The following is a 14,882-nucleotide window of genomic DNA, read 5'->3' on the forward strand; positions in this document are numbered from 1 at the left end:
TTCAATATTTCCTGTAGAGCTGGCTTGGTGTTTGCAAATTCTTTCAGATTTTGTTTGTCCTGGAAGCTTTTTATCTCTCCTTCTATTTTCAGTGACAGCCTAGCTGGATATAGTATTCTTGGCTGTATGTTTTTCTCGTTTAGTGCTCTGAATATATCATGCCAGATCTTTCTGGCCTGCCAGGTCTCTGTGGATAAGTCTGCTGCCAATCTAATATTTTTACCATTGTATGTTACAGACTTCTTTTCCTGGGCTGCTTTCAGGATTTTCTCTTTGTCACTAAGACTTGTAAATTTTACTATTAGGTGGCGGGGTGTGGACCTATTCTTATTGATTTTGAGGGGGGTTCTCTGAACCTCCTGGATTTTGATGCTTGTTCCCTTTGCCATATTGGGGAAATTCTCTCCAATAATTCTCTCCAATATACCCTCTGCTCCCCTCTCTGTTTCCTCTTCTTCTGGAATCCCAATTATTCTAATGTTGTTTCATCTTATGGTGTCACTTATCCTTCGAATTCTCCCCTCGTGGTCCAGTAGCTGTTTGTCCCTCTTTTGCTCAGCTTCTTTATTCTCTGTCATTTGGTCTTCTATATTGCTAATTCTTTCTTCTGCCTCATTTATACTAGCAGTGAGAGCCTCCATTTTTTATTGCACCTCATTAAAAGCTTTTTTTATTTCAACTTGATTAGATTTTAGTTCTTTTATTTCTCCAGAAAGGGCTTTTATATCTCCGAGAGGGCTTCTCTAATATCTTCCATGCTTTTTTCGAGCCCAGCTAGAACCTTGAGAATCGTCATTCTGATCTCTAGATCTGACATATTACCAATGTCTGTATTGATTATGTCCCTAGCCTTTGGTACTGCCTCTTGTTCTTTTTTTTTGTGGTGAATTTTTCCGCCTTGTCATTTTGTCCAGATAAGAGTATATGAAGGAGCAAGTAAAATACTAAAAGGGTGGCAACAACCTCAGGAAAATATGCTTTAACTAAATCAGAAGAGTTCCCAAATCATGAGGGGGGAGAAAGGGGATAAAAAGAGGTTCAGAAAGAAAAAAAAAAATTAAAGAATTAAAAGAAGAAAACGAATAAAGAAAAAATATAAAAAGGAAAATATATATATATATTAGATAAACTAGTTAAAAAATGTTAAAAAAGAAAAGGGTAAAAGTTTAAAAAAATTTAGCAGAAGAAGAGAAAAAAAATTGAAAAAGAAAAAAAAATTAAATTAACTGCAAGGCTAAAGAATCATGGGGAAAAAGCCATGAGTTCCGTGCTTTGCTTTCTCCACCTCTGGAATTCCGCTGCCCTCCTTGGTATTGAAACTGCACTCCTTGGCAGGTGAACTTGGTCCTGGCTGGATTTCTTGTTGATCTTCTGGGGGGAGGGGCCTGTTGTCGTGATTCTCAAGTGTCTTTGCCCCAGGCGGAGTTGCATCGCCCTTACAAGGGGCCGGGCTGAGTAATCTGCTCGGGTTTGCTTTCAGGAGCTTTTGTTCCCTGAGCGCTTTCCGTAGAGTTCCGGAAGATGGGAATGAAGATGGCGGCCTCCCAGTCTCCGGCCTGGAGAATCCGAGAGCCTGGGGCCCCACTCCTCAGTGTGCCCTCAGAGAACAGCGCCCAATTACTCCTGTCACCCTGGCTTCCGGCCGCGCTCCAAGCTGACCGAGCCTGCGACCGGTTCAAGGTAACCCTGAGTTTAGAGCTCACTCCTCGGCTCTGTCTCTGTAGCCAGCTTCCCCGTTCTAATACCTGTAAGCTCTGCGATACTCAGACGCCCCCGATCCTTCTGTGACCCTGCGGGACCTGAGGCCACGCTGACCCCGCGTGGGCTTCACCCCGGTGAAGCATGTGGAGCGATGTCCCTCAGTGGAACAGACTTTTAAGAGTCCTGATTTTGTGCTCTGTTGCTCCGCCACTTGCCGGGACCCGGCCCCTCCCCCCGCGGTCTATCTTCCCGTCGCTTTGGATTCACTTTTCCGCCAGTCCTACCTTTCAGAAAGTGGTCAATTTTCTGTTTCCAGAATTGCTGTTCTTCTTTTCTTTGATCTCTTGTTGGATTTGTAGGTGTTTGCAATCTTTAGATAAGCTATCTAGCTGATCTCCCGCTACCTGAAATAGTCTCAGCCTGCTACTTCTCCGCCATCTTGACTCCTCCCCCTACTTACTGTCTCTTTTGATGAAATTGTTTTGCCTATTGAAACACGTGTGTCAATATGTAAATGTTCTATATTGATATTCAGGAACTGTTATAGACATTACAAAGATGCATCCATTTTGTTCATATTTTATCACTATTTGAGGTACCTAAAAGTGTATGTTAACACTGGTCACTAATCTTCTTTTAAGAAGCCTCAAAGTTCAAATGCAATCTGCTTCAATTTCAAAAAGACTTTCAGAAATGGCAATTTTTTATTTCAGAAAGGATAAACTACCTTTTGAACTAAATTCCACTTTTCAAATTATTTGGGGGGAAGTTCATTAAAATTGTTATAAAAGTGAGAAACACAGTTTATTAAAGTTAAGATTTGCAAAGATTTTGTAAAAGCAACTTAGGTGACAGCTTTCTGATTAGTAGTTTAAACACAATGCATGTATAGGGACTTTAAAAAAAAAAAAAAGCCAGAGAACCAAGTCAGGTGGGTCACACACACAACACAGAATATACTTTATGGTTTTTGCTTTTTTGAGTTATGTGAATGGCCATAAAAGAAGGTATAAGAGGAAGTATGAGTCTATTGAAATTGTCACAGCTAGCAGTCAAGCAGGGAAGTCATGGGATTTATCTGTACATGTGTTCTAGGACAGAGCAGTCTCTGAATCGGTGTGAAAGCTTGGCTTTCTAAGCAATAACAAAAAATGATCCTCCTACTTCAGAACTGGAAGCAACGTTGATTATATTCTGAATTTGTTTCATGTAAACTTTCTATACATGAGCTGCTGGTGTTGCCCAGACCAGGCTTGGAATAGGCATGATCAGGTTCACTGTGGTTCAGGTGTCATGAAAAGCAGAAGTACAAGGAGTTTTGAGTTCCATGTCCTTTTAATTGCTGAAGCCCTATATTTATTGAACCTCATTCTCTACTCCTCTTGACACTGCCTCCTTAAACATGCACACACACACCTACACACAATGTTCTAGTTATATTTTACAAGATATTGATTATATGATATGGAACCCACTTTCAGGTAGATGGCTCCTGGTTCTAGCTCCTGAGAGGAAGAGGGCTGAGCAGGAAGTACTTGTGAATCTAGGAAAAGGAAATAGTTATCACTTTTAACATTTGCTTGGAAACACACATACACATGTGCATGCACATATATACTGAGACACACAGAAGCACATTCGCTTGCAGGCACACACACACACACACACACACACACACAGTGTTTTGTACCTCTGAGTACCTAGCAACGTGTGGCATTGGGGTGTATGTCACAAATATAAATAAGGCATAGGAAGGGATAGATACCAATGCAGATTTTTTTTTATTTATTTTCAGCATAACAGCATTCATTGTTTTTTGCACCACACCCAGTGCTCCATGCAATCCATGCCCTCTCTAATACCCACCACCTGGTTCCCCCAACCTCCCACCCCCACTGCTTCAAAACCCTCAGATTGTTTTTCAGAGTCCATAGTCTCTCATGGTTCACCTCCCCTTCCAATTTCCCCCAACTCCCTTCTCCTCTCTAATTCCCCTTGTCCTCCATGCTATTTGTTATGCTCCACAAATAAGTGAAACCATATGATAATTGACTCTCTCTGCTTGACTTATTTCACTCAGCATAATCTCTTCCAGCCCCATCCATGGTGCTACAAAAGTTGGGTATTCATCCTTTCTGATGGAGGCATAATACTCCATAGTGTATATGGACCACATCTTCCTTATCCATTCGTCCATTGAAGGGCATCTTGGTTCTTTCCATAGTTTGGCAAACGTGGCCATTGCTGCTATAGACATTGGGGTACAGATGGCCCTTCTTTTCACTACATCTGTATCTTTGGGGTAAATACCCAGTAGTGCAATTGCAAGGTCATAGGGAAGCTCTATTTTTAATTTCTTGAGGAATCTCCACACTGTTTTCCAAAGTGGCTTCACCAAGTTGCATTCCCACCAAGAGTGTAAGAGTGTTCCCCTTTCTCCACATCCTCTCCAATACATGTTGTTTCCTGTCTTGCTAATTTTGGCCATTCTAACTGGTGTAAGGTGGTATCTCAATGTGGTTTTAATTTGAATCTCCCTGATGGCTAGTGATGATGAACATTTTTTCATGTGTCTGATAGCCATTTGTATGTCTTCATTGGAGAAGTGTCTGGTCATATCTTCTGCCTATTTTTTGACATGATTATCTGTTTTATGTGTGTTGAGTTTGAGGAGTTCTTTATAGATCTTGGATATTAGCCCTTTGTACTGTCATTTGCAAATATCTTCTCCTATTGTTTCCCTTCTCTTAGGAGACATATTTAGTAAGAGATTAGTACAGCTGATGTCAAGGAGATTACTGCCTGTATTCTCCTCTAGCATTTTGTGGTTATCTTGTCTCACATTTAGGTCTTTAGTCCAACTATGGACTCTGAAATACAATCTGAGGGGTCTGAAGGGACGGGGCGTGGGAGGTTGGGGGAACCAGGTGGTGGGTATTAGGGAGGGCATGGATTGCATGGATCATTGGGTGTGGTGCAAAAACAAAGAATACTGTTACACTGAAAATGAATTTTAAAAATTAAGAAAAATAAAGTATTGCAATGTCCTCAAAATAAAACCCTTCTGCACAGCAAAGGAAACAATCAACAAAACTAAAAGGCAACCTTCAGAATGAAAGAAGATATTTGCAAATGACATATTCGATAAAAGGTTAGAATCCAGAATGTATAAAGAATTTATAAATCTCAATACTCAAAAAACAAATAATCCAGTTAAAAGATCAACAGAAGACATGAATAGACATTTCTCAAAAAAAAAAAAAATACAGATAGCCAACAGAAAAATGAAAAAATGTTCATCACTAATCATTAGGGAAAGGCGAATCAAAGCTATAATGGATATCACTTCACATAAGCCACAGTGGCTAAAATTAACAACACAGGAAACAACAGTGTGGGCAAAGATGAGGATATAGGGGAACCCTCTTACACCACTGATGGGAATGCAAACTGGTGCAGCCACTCTGGAAAACAGTATGGAAGTGCCTCAGAAAGTTGAAAATAGAACAGCCCTAGGATTCAGCAATTGCACTACTAGGTATTTGCCTACAGGATACAAAAATCCTGATTCAAAGGGATACATGAACCCCAATATTTATAGCAGCATTATCAACAATATCCAAATTATGGAAAGAGCCCAAATATCCCTTGGATGATGAAATGTTCGAGAAATGTGGTATAGATATACAATGGAATATTCCTCAGCTACAAAAAGAGGAAGGAGGAGAGGAGAATGAAATCTTGCCATTTGCAATGTCTTGGAAGGACCCAGAGACTATTATGATAGGTGAAATATGCCAGTCAGAGAAAAATCAACACCATATGATTTCACTCATGTGTGGAATTTAAGAAGCAAGACAAATGAACCTGAGGGGGAAAAAAGAGAGAGGAAACCAAGAGACAGATTCTTAACTATGGGGAACAAATTGATTTTTACCAGAGGGGAGCTGACTGGGAGATGGATTAAATAGGTGATGGGGATTAAGGAGGGCACTTGCTATGAGCACTGGGTGTTCTATGGAAGTGACAAATCATTAAATTCTACACCTGAAATTAATATTACACTGTGTGTTAACTAACCGGATTTTTTTTTTTTAATGTGGAGGAAAAAAAGAAAAGACTTTATTGAGAACATAGAAAGGTTAGAAAATGATATTATATAATATGTTATGAGAACTATCTTCCCTTTATATTAACCTAAACATATATAAATAACCTACTATAGACCTATACAATGGGGTTTGCAGGGCATTGCTCCTCCCACAAACACTGGTGGAAATTCCTCAGTGAGTGTGGTAAAAGCATTGTGTCTGCTGCTGCCTTCTTCTGTGTGAGCCATGCTGTACATGGAAGGCTGTTCCCTTTACCTGAGTTTTAGTTCTGAGTCTTGGCTTTTTGATTACATTAATATTTAGCTTAAATCCAGGTAGAATCCAAGGTTTTCAACCAAAATTTATTGTGAAAGTTAGTATACATACATATATCAAAGCCTACAAAATACACTTCAACCATTATTATGACTGAACAGCTTACAGTGACCACGCAGACCTAAGAACAGACTATCCCGGGTCCCAGAGCCCCCTGTGTGCCCCTAGTCCTCCCATTCTCCACCTGCATACTGACACAATCATGCCCCAGCTTTTGTTCACAGCTTCATCACTTAAGTGCACCCTCATAGTATTCCATGTCCAGCCAGAAAAAGGATGAAGAGAATGTGGAAGTGATTATTATAGTCTATCCTTCTGTGTTTCCATATATTGCAAAGGCCGGTATAAAATAAGAATATATTTACACATTCTAAATTAGGATAGAGCTTCCAAATGTAAAGTGGAAAAGATACTTTCCTCACATTTTGCTTAGTTTAGCATGTTGCTTTTATTTGTGTTCTGAGACTTTTTATTCACTGAAAACATTTCCATGATTCACAGATATTTAACAGTACACTACATTAATAACAATAATATGCTGATATATTTAGAATCCAACCCAAGTCCTAGTCTCAGCTCTACCACTCACAAGTTGTAATTTGAGACAAACCATGAACACATCTGAGCATCAGTTTCATCATCTATGAAATGAAAACTAAGCTCCCTCTCCTCTTTATCTCACACCATTTCCCCTTGAAATACATAAACTGACAGATGTGACAGAGTAGAAAAACTAAAACATTAAGAGCAACTGCAACACCCTGCACATCTCAATATTAATATTTGAATGGGTTATTTTAACTTCCTGTCAGAGAGAGCCTTTCAACAGCCCCTTCCTCTGATGCCACCAGCAATCCCACTTCCTGAGGAAGATAAGAGTCTCTCCCTCAGAAAGTAAAACTTCACACTGAGTATGATTTTCGTGTTTAAATCTACATCTTTTATGCAACTAAGCCCTGCAGATAAACCAACTTCTTCACCTGCTGGTCAGCTGATAAGACAGTGGAATGTCCCAGTGCATGAGACAAAAGCCAAGTATGTCAGACTCAGGGAAAAATACCACATCTGTCCCCCAGCATGGACATCAATTCAGCAAAACCAATTTTAAGAAGAAATTTTGATTATACAATGTTTATCTTAGAATCTATCTACTCTGTTGCATTAAGAAAATCTAGTTTTATATCTTTTCCTTCCTATGCCTATGTGTATTTGTGACATACACCACAATGCCACATGTTGCTAGGTACTCAGAGGTAAAAAACACTGTGTGTGTGTGTGTGCTTGCAGCTGAATGTTCATGTGTGTGTTAGTACATATGTGCATGCATGTGCGTATGTGTGTTTCCAAGCAAATGATAGAAGCAATAACCATTTCTTCTCCTAGATTCACAAGTACTTCCTGCTCAGCCCCCTGAACTATCTACCTGAACATGGGTTCCATACCATGCAATGGCAATGATCTCATAAAATATGACTTGAACACTATGTATGTGCATGAGTGTATGTTTGTGTTTAAGGAGGCAGTGTCAGGAGGAGTGGAAAACGAGATTCAATACAGCTAGGTGTTTAGCAATTAAAAAGACATGGAATTCAGAACCTCTTGTACTTCTGCTTTTCATGACACCTGAACCACAGTGAACCTGATCATGCCTACTCCAAGCCTGGTCTGAGCAACACCAGCAGCTCATGTATGGAAAATTTACATGAAACAAATGCAAAATGTAATCCACTTTGCTTCCAGTTCTGAAAGTAGGAGGATCATTTTTTGTTATTGCTCAGAAAGTCCAAGCTTTCACACTGATTCAGAAGCAGCTCTGTCTTAGGACATAAGTACAGACAAATCCCATGACTTCCCTGCTTGACTCCTAGCTGTGAAAATTTCAATAGACTCATACTTCCTCTCATAAATTATTTTATAGCCATTCACATAACACAAAAAAAGAAAAACCATAAGGGATACTCTATGTTGTGTGTGTAACACACCTGACTTCATTCTCTATCTTTTAAAAAAAAAGTCCCAACACATGCATAGGGCTTAAACTACCAAACAGAAAACTATCAGCTAAATTGTTTTTTACAAAAACTTTACAAATCTTAACTTTGGTAAACTGTTTATAACTTTTATAACAATTTTTAATGAGCTTTTCCTCAAATAACCTGAAAAAAATAGAATTTAGCTTGAAAGGTAGTTTATACTTTCTGCAATAAAAACTAATTTCTGAAAGTCTTCTGAAATTGAAGGAGATTGCATTTGTATTTTGAGGTTTCTCAAATGAGAGGTTAATGACCAGGATTAACTCATATGTTTAGCGACCTCAAAGAGTGACAAAAAAAAAGTATAAAAAAGTGTATGTACCAATGTAGTGATCCAAAGGGGCACATGCACCCGAATGTTTATAGCAGCAATGTCCACAATAGCCAAACTATGGAAAGAACCTAGATGTCTATCAACAGATGAATGGATAAAGAAGATGTGGTATATGTATACAATGGAATACTACGCAGCCATCAAAAGAAATGAAATCTTGCCATTTGCAGCCATGTGGATGGAACTAGAGGGTATCATGCTTAGTGAAATAAGTCAGTCGGAGAAAGACAACTATCATATGATCTCCCTGATATGAGGAAGTGGAGCTGCAACGTGGGGGGGTTTTGGGGCAGGATGGGAGGGAGACAAACCATAAGAGACTCTTAATCTCACAAAACAAACTGAGGGTTGCTGGGGGGGGGGGGGGGGGGGGGGGGGGGTGGGGTTATGGACATTGGGGAGGGTATGTGCTATTGTGAGTGCTGTGAAGTATGTAAACCTGGAGATTCAGAGACCTGTACCCCTGGGGCTAATAATACATTATATGTTTATAAAAAAATTAAAAAATTTTTTAAATAGTGGATGTACCTTTGCAATGTCTATAATGATTCCTGAAGAGCAGGCATCATTTATGTATTGACACACTTCTTTTGATAAGGAAAATAATTTCATCAAAACAGAAAGTAAGTAAAAGAAAAAAAAACAAAAATATAATCAAAATCAACTATTTTGTATAAATGGAACTTGTTAAATTAAAATGCAAGCATGTTGATATGGAGATCAGGGGATGTGGTGCGAGAGGTCATTTTAAAACCATTAGTCAGTAAATCTATGATGACAGATTGTAACTACATTTATCACAGTGAGCATTTGGTCGTGTATGTAAATGTCAGATCTCTATGTTGCACATGTAAAACTAATAGAGTACTGTATGTCAACTATACTTCAGTGAAGATAAATTACAAAAATTAATAAATAAGCCATACTCAAGGGTTTAGTGATACTAATCATTTAAAACAAAAACAAGACAACAAACCAGTGATGGTAAATTTCACAATACCTGAATCTTGACTGTAAATGAGAAAAGTGGTAAAATAATAAATACTATTAAAAGTTATCCTAGAAATAGTTAAATTATCAGTTGATTAAGGATTAATGATTTTTCTGTTTGTTTCAAGTTTTTATTTAAATTCTAGTTAGTTAACATAGAGTATAATATTGGTTTCAGGTATAGACTTTAGGATTAAAAGTTTTTAATGTAGTCAACTTTTTGTGTTTTCTCAAAAGAAAAGTAATCTAATATCCTATTCCAGAAAAGAAATAGTTACAATCTGTTTTTTTCACCAAATGTTTCTTTCAAGTTGTCATTGTTCTCCCAGCTGCAATTTCAGGGTTTTTGTACCTTAACATCCATATGGGAGTAGCACATGGAAGCCAAAAAAACAGGAGAGATTTAGTTGATTCCGGGTATTCCAGCCCTGTTAGTTTACCCATTTAAATATTAAACAACTTGCACTTTTATCCTACTCAGAGAAATCCTGTGATCTCCATACTACATCAAGAGCCTTCCAGAAAAGATCACAGAAAGGGCTGCCTTTTTCCTACCATTTGCTTTCTAAATTCCTTCATCCTGACTTGAGGTTTGAATATCACAATTTAATCTCCTGAAATTACTGTCCCCTCTACTCTTGGCTCCTCATGAATGTGGCCCCAAAACACTATTAATGCAGGATCATTGTGCATTGTGTTTTATCACAACTATATGGACAGTATGGGGGGGAGCGGAATTGCAGTACTCTGAAGAGCAGAGGCAAAGTCAGATGAAATGTGGTTTTAAACCTCAAAGTTCTTTCCTCCAGACAGATTTCTTGTTCATTGTTCATGCGGTTTTTGGATCTTGGCCTAATGCTTGTTGCTGTGTTCCTATCTCTCCCATGCTCTCACCTCTGAATTACTAGTACTTGCAAACATCCTAGAATATTTTTTTTTAAATTAATTTCCAGGAAAAGCTCCCTGTTGCACTAATCCTCTCTCAACCATCCTAACTTAATAGAACTTCTCTTTCACAAGAAAAAGAACTTTCAAACTGTTTTCCTAACACAACCATTACCCTCAGGGATATTCATGTATAAGCCAACAAAGTACAGTCGATGCTCAAAATAAAAAAGTTTTCTCCTATTTCAGGATTAGTGAAATAAAAACAATAAAATGAAGGAAATAAAAAGTATATTTGAAAGAACAGTAGACTGAAACCAGGAGGCTAACAGTTTATCTAGGTTTTTCCTTCATAAGCTATATGATTTAATTCATTACCTTTTCTCAGTTTCTAGATCATGTCTATGCAGTAAATATATATCGATGCTCTGTTATGTGTCCTATGGGAAATATGATATCTCTGCCAAAAGGTGCTTAATGTATAGTGTCTATAGCTAGAAGTGGATTATATTTTATAGATATTATGGAACCTGCTGTATCTATGAAACATTGGCATTTCAAGGAGACACATTATAGGCAAGTGGAAGGTGTAGACAGGACTACAGATAATGTGACTCATGATCCCAGTGTCACAGTATAGTCACCAGATTCGAAACCCCCCAGTGGTACAATATCACCCTCCTGTTACTTCATGTGATCATTTGTAGAAACGTTTACATATTTCCAGAAGAAATAAAATGAAATCCACAATGACAATGTAAAAAAACAAATACATTTATTAACTAATGTTATTCTTAAACAGGTAAAGAGGAGAAGACATTGTGAAAATGATAAGGAAGAAAAAATCTGTGTGTATAAAGTGTATATGTATATATGAAAACTTACTGTATATATTCCATTGCTGTATGAATTATAATTATTATGTTAATATTATATGTATAAAGTAGAATATCATTCAGTCTTAAAAAAGAAGGAAATTCTGCTATTTGTGACAATATGATAAGCCTCCAGGGCACTTTCCTAAGTAAAATAAACCAGATATGGAAAGACAGATACTATATGATCTCACTTATATATAGAATCTTAAAAAAAAAAAAAAGCACACACACAAACCAAAACCCAGAAGAAGAAGGAGGAGGAGGAGGAGAAGGAGAATTTATAGTTTCAGAAAGTAGAATGATGGTTGCTAGGGGCTTGGGGGAGAAGTTCCTGGGGAGTTATGATTTAATGGATCTAGAGTTTTAGTTTTGCAAGATGAAAAGTATTTTGGAGAGAGATGATGATGACCATGATGATGACTGCACAACAATATGAATGCGTTTAATACCACTGAACTGTAAACTTGAAAATGGTTAAGATACTAAATCTTATGTGTATTTTATCACGATAAAAAAAATGAAAAAAGAAGAAAAATTTCAAAAAGAAAAAAAATTGGAAAAAATTGCAAAAAATAGGGATCTCTGCTCCTCCGTGACTGACACACAGCCTCATCTTCTGGTGCAGTGCCAGCTTCACCCCAAAGACAAGATGGTGAAAGTTGTAGGAAGTGGATTTGGACATACAGGCACCTAGTCACTAGGGCTGCTTTTACTTCTGGCAAAGTGGATGCTGTTGCAATCATTGATCCCTTCACTGATCTCAGCTACATAGTCCACATGTTCTAGTTTGACTCCACCCGTGGCAAGTAACTGGTAAAGTCATGGCTGACAATGGGAAACTTGTCATCAGTGGAAAGCCCATCTCCATCTTCCAGAAGCAAGATCCTGCCCATATCAAATGGGGTGATGCTGATGCTAAGTATGATGTAGAGCCCACTGGGGTCTTTGCCACCATGAAGAACACTGGGGCTTACTTGAAGGTGGGGTCAAGAGGGTCATTACCTCTGCCCTTCCCACTGATGCTCTCATATTTCTGATGGGTGTGAAGCATGAGAAGTATAACAACTCCCTCAAGATTGTCAACAATGCCTCCTGCATCACCAACTGCTTGGCCTCTATAGCCAAGGTCATCCATGATAACTTTGGCATCCTGGAGGGACTCATGACCACAGTCCATGCCATCACTGTCACCCTTAAGAAAGCCCCTCCGGGAAGTTGATGCCCCAGGGGCTACTGAGAACATTATCCTTGCTTCTGCCAGTGTGCCAAGACTGTAGGCAAGGTCATCCTTGGGCTGAATGTTAAGCTCACCTGCATGGCCTTCCACGTCTCCACCTCCAATGTGTCAGTCATGGATCTGAACTGCTAACTGGAAAATCTGCCTAATACGAAGACATCAAGAAGTCGATGAAGCAGGCATCAGTCGGTCCCCTCAAGGGCAATCTGGATGCCACTGAAGACCAGGTTGTCTCCTAGTACTTTTTTTTTCTTTTTAATTTTTATTTATTTTTAAAATTTCCTTTCGGTGTTCCGGAATTCATTGTTTATGCACCACACCCAGTGCTCCATGTAATACGTGCCCTCCATAATACCCACCACCAGGCTCACCTAAACTCCCAGCCCCCGCCCCTCCAAAACCCTCGGATTGTTTTTCAGAGTCCACAGTCTCTCATGGTTTGTGTACTCCTCCAATTTCCCCCAACTCATTACTCCTCTCCATCTTCCCATGTCCTCCGTGTTTTTTTCTTATGCTCCACAAATAAGAAAACCATATGATAATTGACTCTCTCTGTTTGACTTATCTCACTTGGCATAATCTCCTCCAGTCCTGTCCATGTTGATACAAAAGTTGGGTATTTATCCTTTCTGATGGAGGTGTAATAGTCCATAGTATATATGGACCACATCTTCCTTATTATCTCCTAGTACTTTAACAGTGATGTTCACTCTTAGACCATCCATGCTGAGGGTAACATTATCCTCAATGACTTTTGTGTGAAGATCACTTCCTCGTGTGAGAATGAATTTGTCTATAGAACCCATTTGGTGGGTCTTATGGCCCCCTGGCCTCAAGGGGTAAGAGCCCTCTTGACCACCAGCACCAGTGAGAACAAAAGGAAGAGAGAGACCCTCAGCTGTTGGGGAGTCCCTGCTCCAGCTCATCACCAACACAATGAGAATCCCCCAACCTCTACATAGTTCCCTCCTCAGAACCCTGAAGCAGGGAGTGGAGTTGGGCAGCCTGACCTGCGATGTACCAACAACAAAGTATACTGCACCCAGCCAATAAAATGGAAATAAATTAACAGGTGATTCAAATTTCCTTCACCATGATAACAAGGGCCTAGATATGATCAATACCACCTAAACTATTTTGATGAAAGGAACAGAATATACCAGTACTCTAACTACATGCAAACACATTAATCCTGATCAAATCACTCTCCTACTCTGGATTTTTCTCAGAGCGTTTAATGTCTTTGTTTCTCAAGCTGTAAATGAAGGGGTCCATCAAGGGAAACATACTGGTGTAAAACACAGAGGACATTTTTCCCTCATTCATAGACCCAGGAAAAGATGCTTGAAGATACATAAAAACAACCTGATCCAAAGAACAGAGAAACAGCAATTATGAGGGAACTGTGCATGCTGAAGGTTTTGGACCTGCCCTCGCTGAAGATGATGCACAGGATGCTGGATAGGATGAAACCATAAGACACAAAGATGATGTCCCTGGGCACAATGATATTGATGCCCACCACAATGAAAACCACCAGCTCATTCACGTAGGTGCTGGTGCAAGAGAGCTGGAGCAGAGGGAAGATATCACACAAATAATGGTTGATGGTGTTTACATCACAGAAGGTCAGTCTCAGCATGCATCCTGTGTGAGCCGTGGCATCCAAAAATGCCATCAAATATGAACCAAGCATAAGGCTGGAACATACTTTAGGGGACATTGCAACATTATATAAGAGTGGGTTACAGATGGCTACATAGTGATGATAGGACATTGATGTCAGCACATAAGCTTCAGAGGCACCAAACAAAACAAAACAAAACAAACAAAAAAAAAACCATCAAAAGTAAGCTGGGCCATGCATCCTCTGTAGGAGTTAATATTCTTCTTCTATGTGAAGTTAATCAGCATTTTGGGTGTAAACACAGAAGAATAACAGAGGTCTATGAAGGACAAATTGAAGAGGAAAAAGTACATGGTTTGTGGAGGTGTGAGTTCAGCCCAATTAGAGTTATCAAGCCCCAATTTCCCAACACAGTGACCATGTAGGTGACTAGAAACAGGCAAAACAGGGGGACCTGGAGATCTGGTAGGTCTGTTAGTCCCACCAGAATGAATTCAGTCACAAAGGAAGCATTTGCAGGAGGCATTCTTCTCCAAGGGAATCTGTGCACACAGGAGGAAAAGTTACACAGAGAACAACTCAACATTTCCCACCATATCTCCTCTCACAGAAATTGGGTTCACACTGGGAATATCTGAGACTAGCCCACACTGGACCATAAAAATGTTTAACTATTAGCATAAATCTAGTTGCTTGGATATTCCCTCATTAGAGTTTTTATAAGCGTATAAGCAAAGATATTCAGAACTTGACCTAAAGTATGAAGGCCA

General features: G+C 39.1%; 2 pseudogenes; one reads left to right on the forward strand and one right to left on the reverse strand.

The window, feature by feature from the left end:
• Window positions 1-9,200: 9,200 nt before the first annotated feature.
• LOC116874334 lies at window positions 9,201-12,724 on the forward strand (annotated as a pseudogene).
• A 957-nt stretch (window positions 12,725-13,681) lies between these two features.
• On the reverse strand, window positions 13,682-14,638 carry LOC116874377 (annotated as a pseudogene).
• Between the last annotated feature and the right edge of the window lie 244 nt (window positions 14,639-14,882).

This window comes from Lontra canadensis, unplaced genomic scaffold (genome assembly GCF_010015895.1).
Source record: "Lontra canadensis isolate GAN:19392208 unplaced genomic scaffold, GSC_riverotter_1.0 scaffold36, whole genome shotgun sequence".
Taxonomy (NCBI): Eukaryota; Metazoa; Chordata; class Mammalia; order Carnivora; family Mustelidae; genus Lontra; species Lontra canadensis.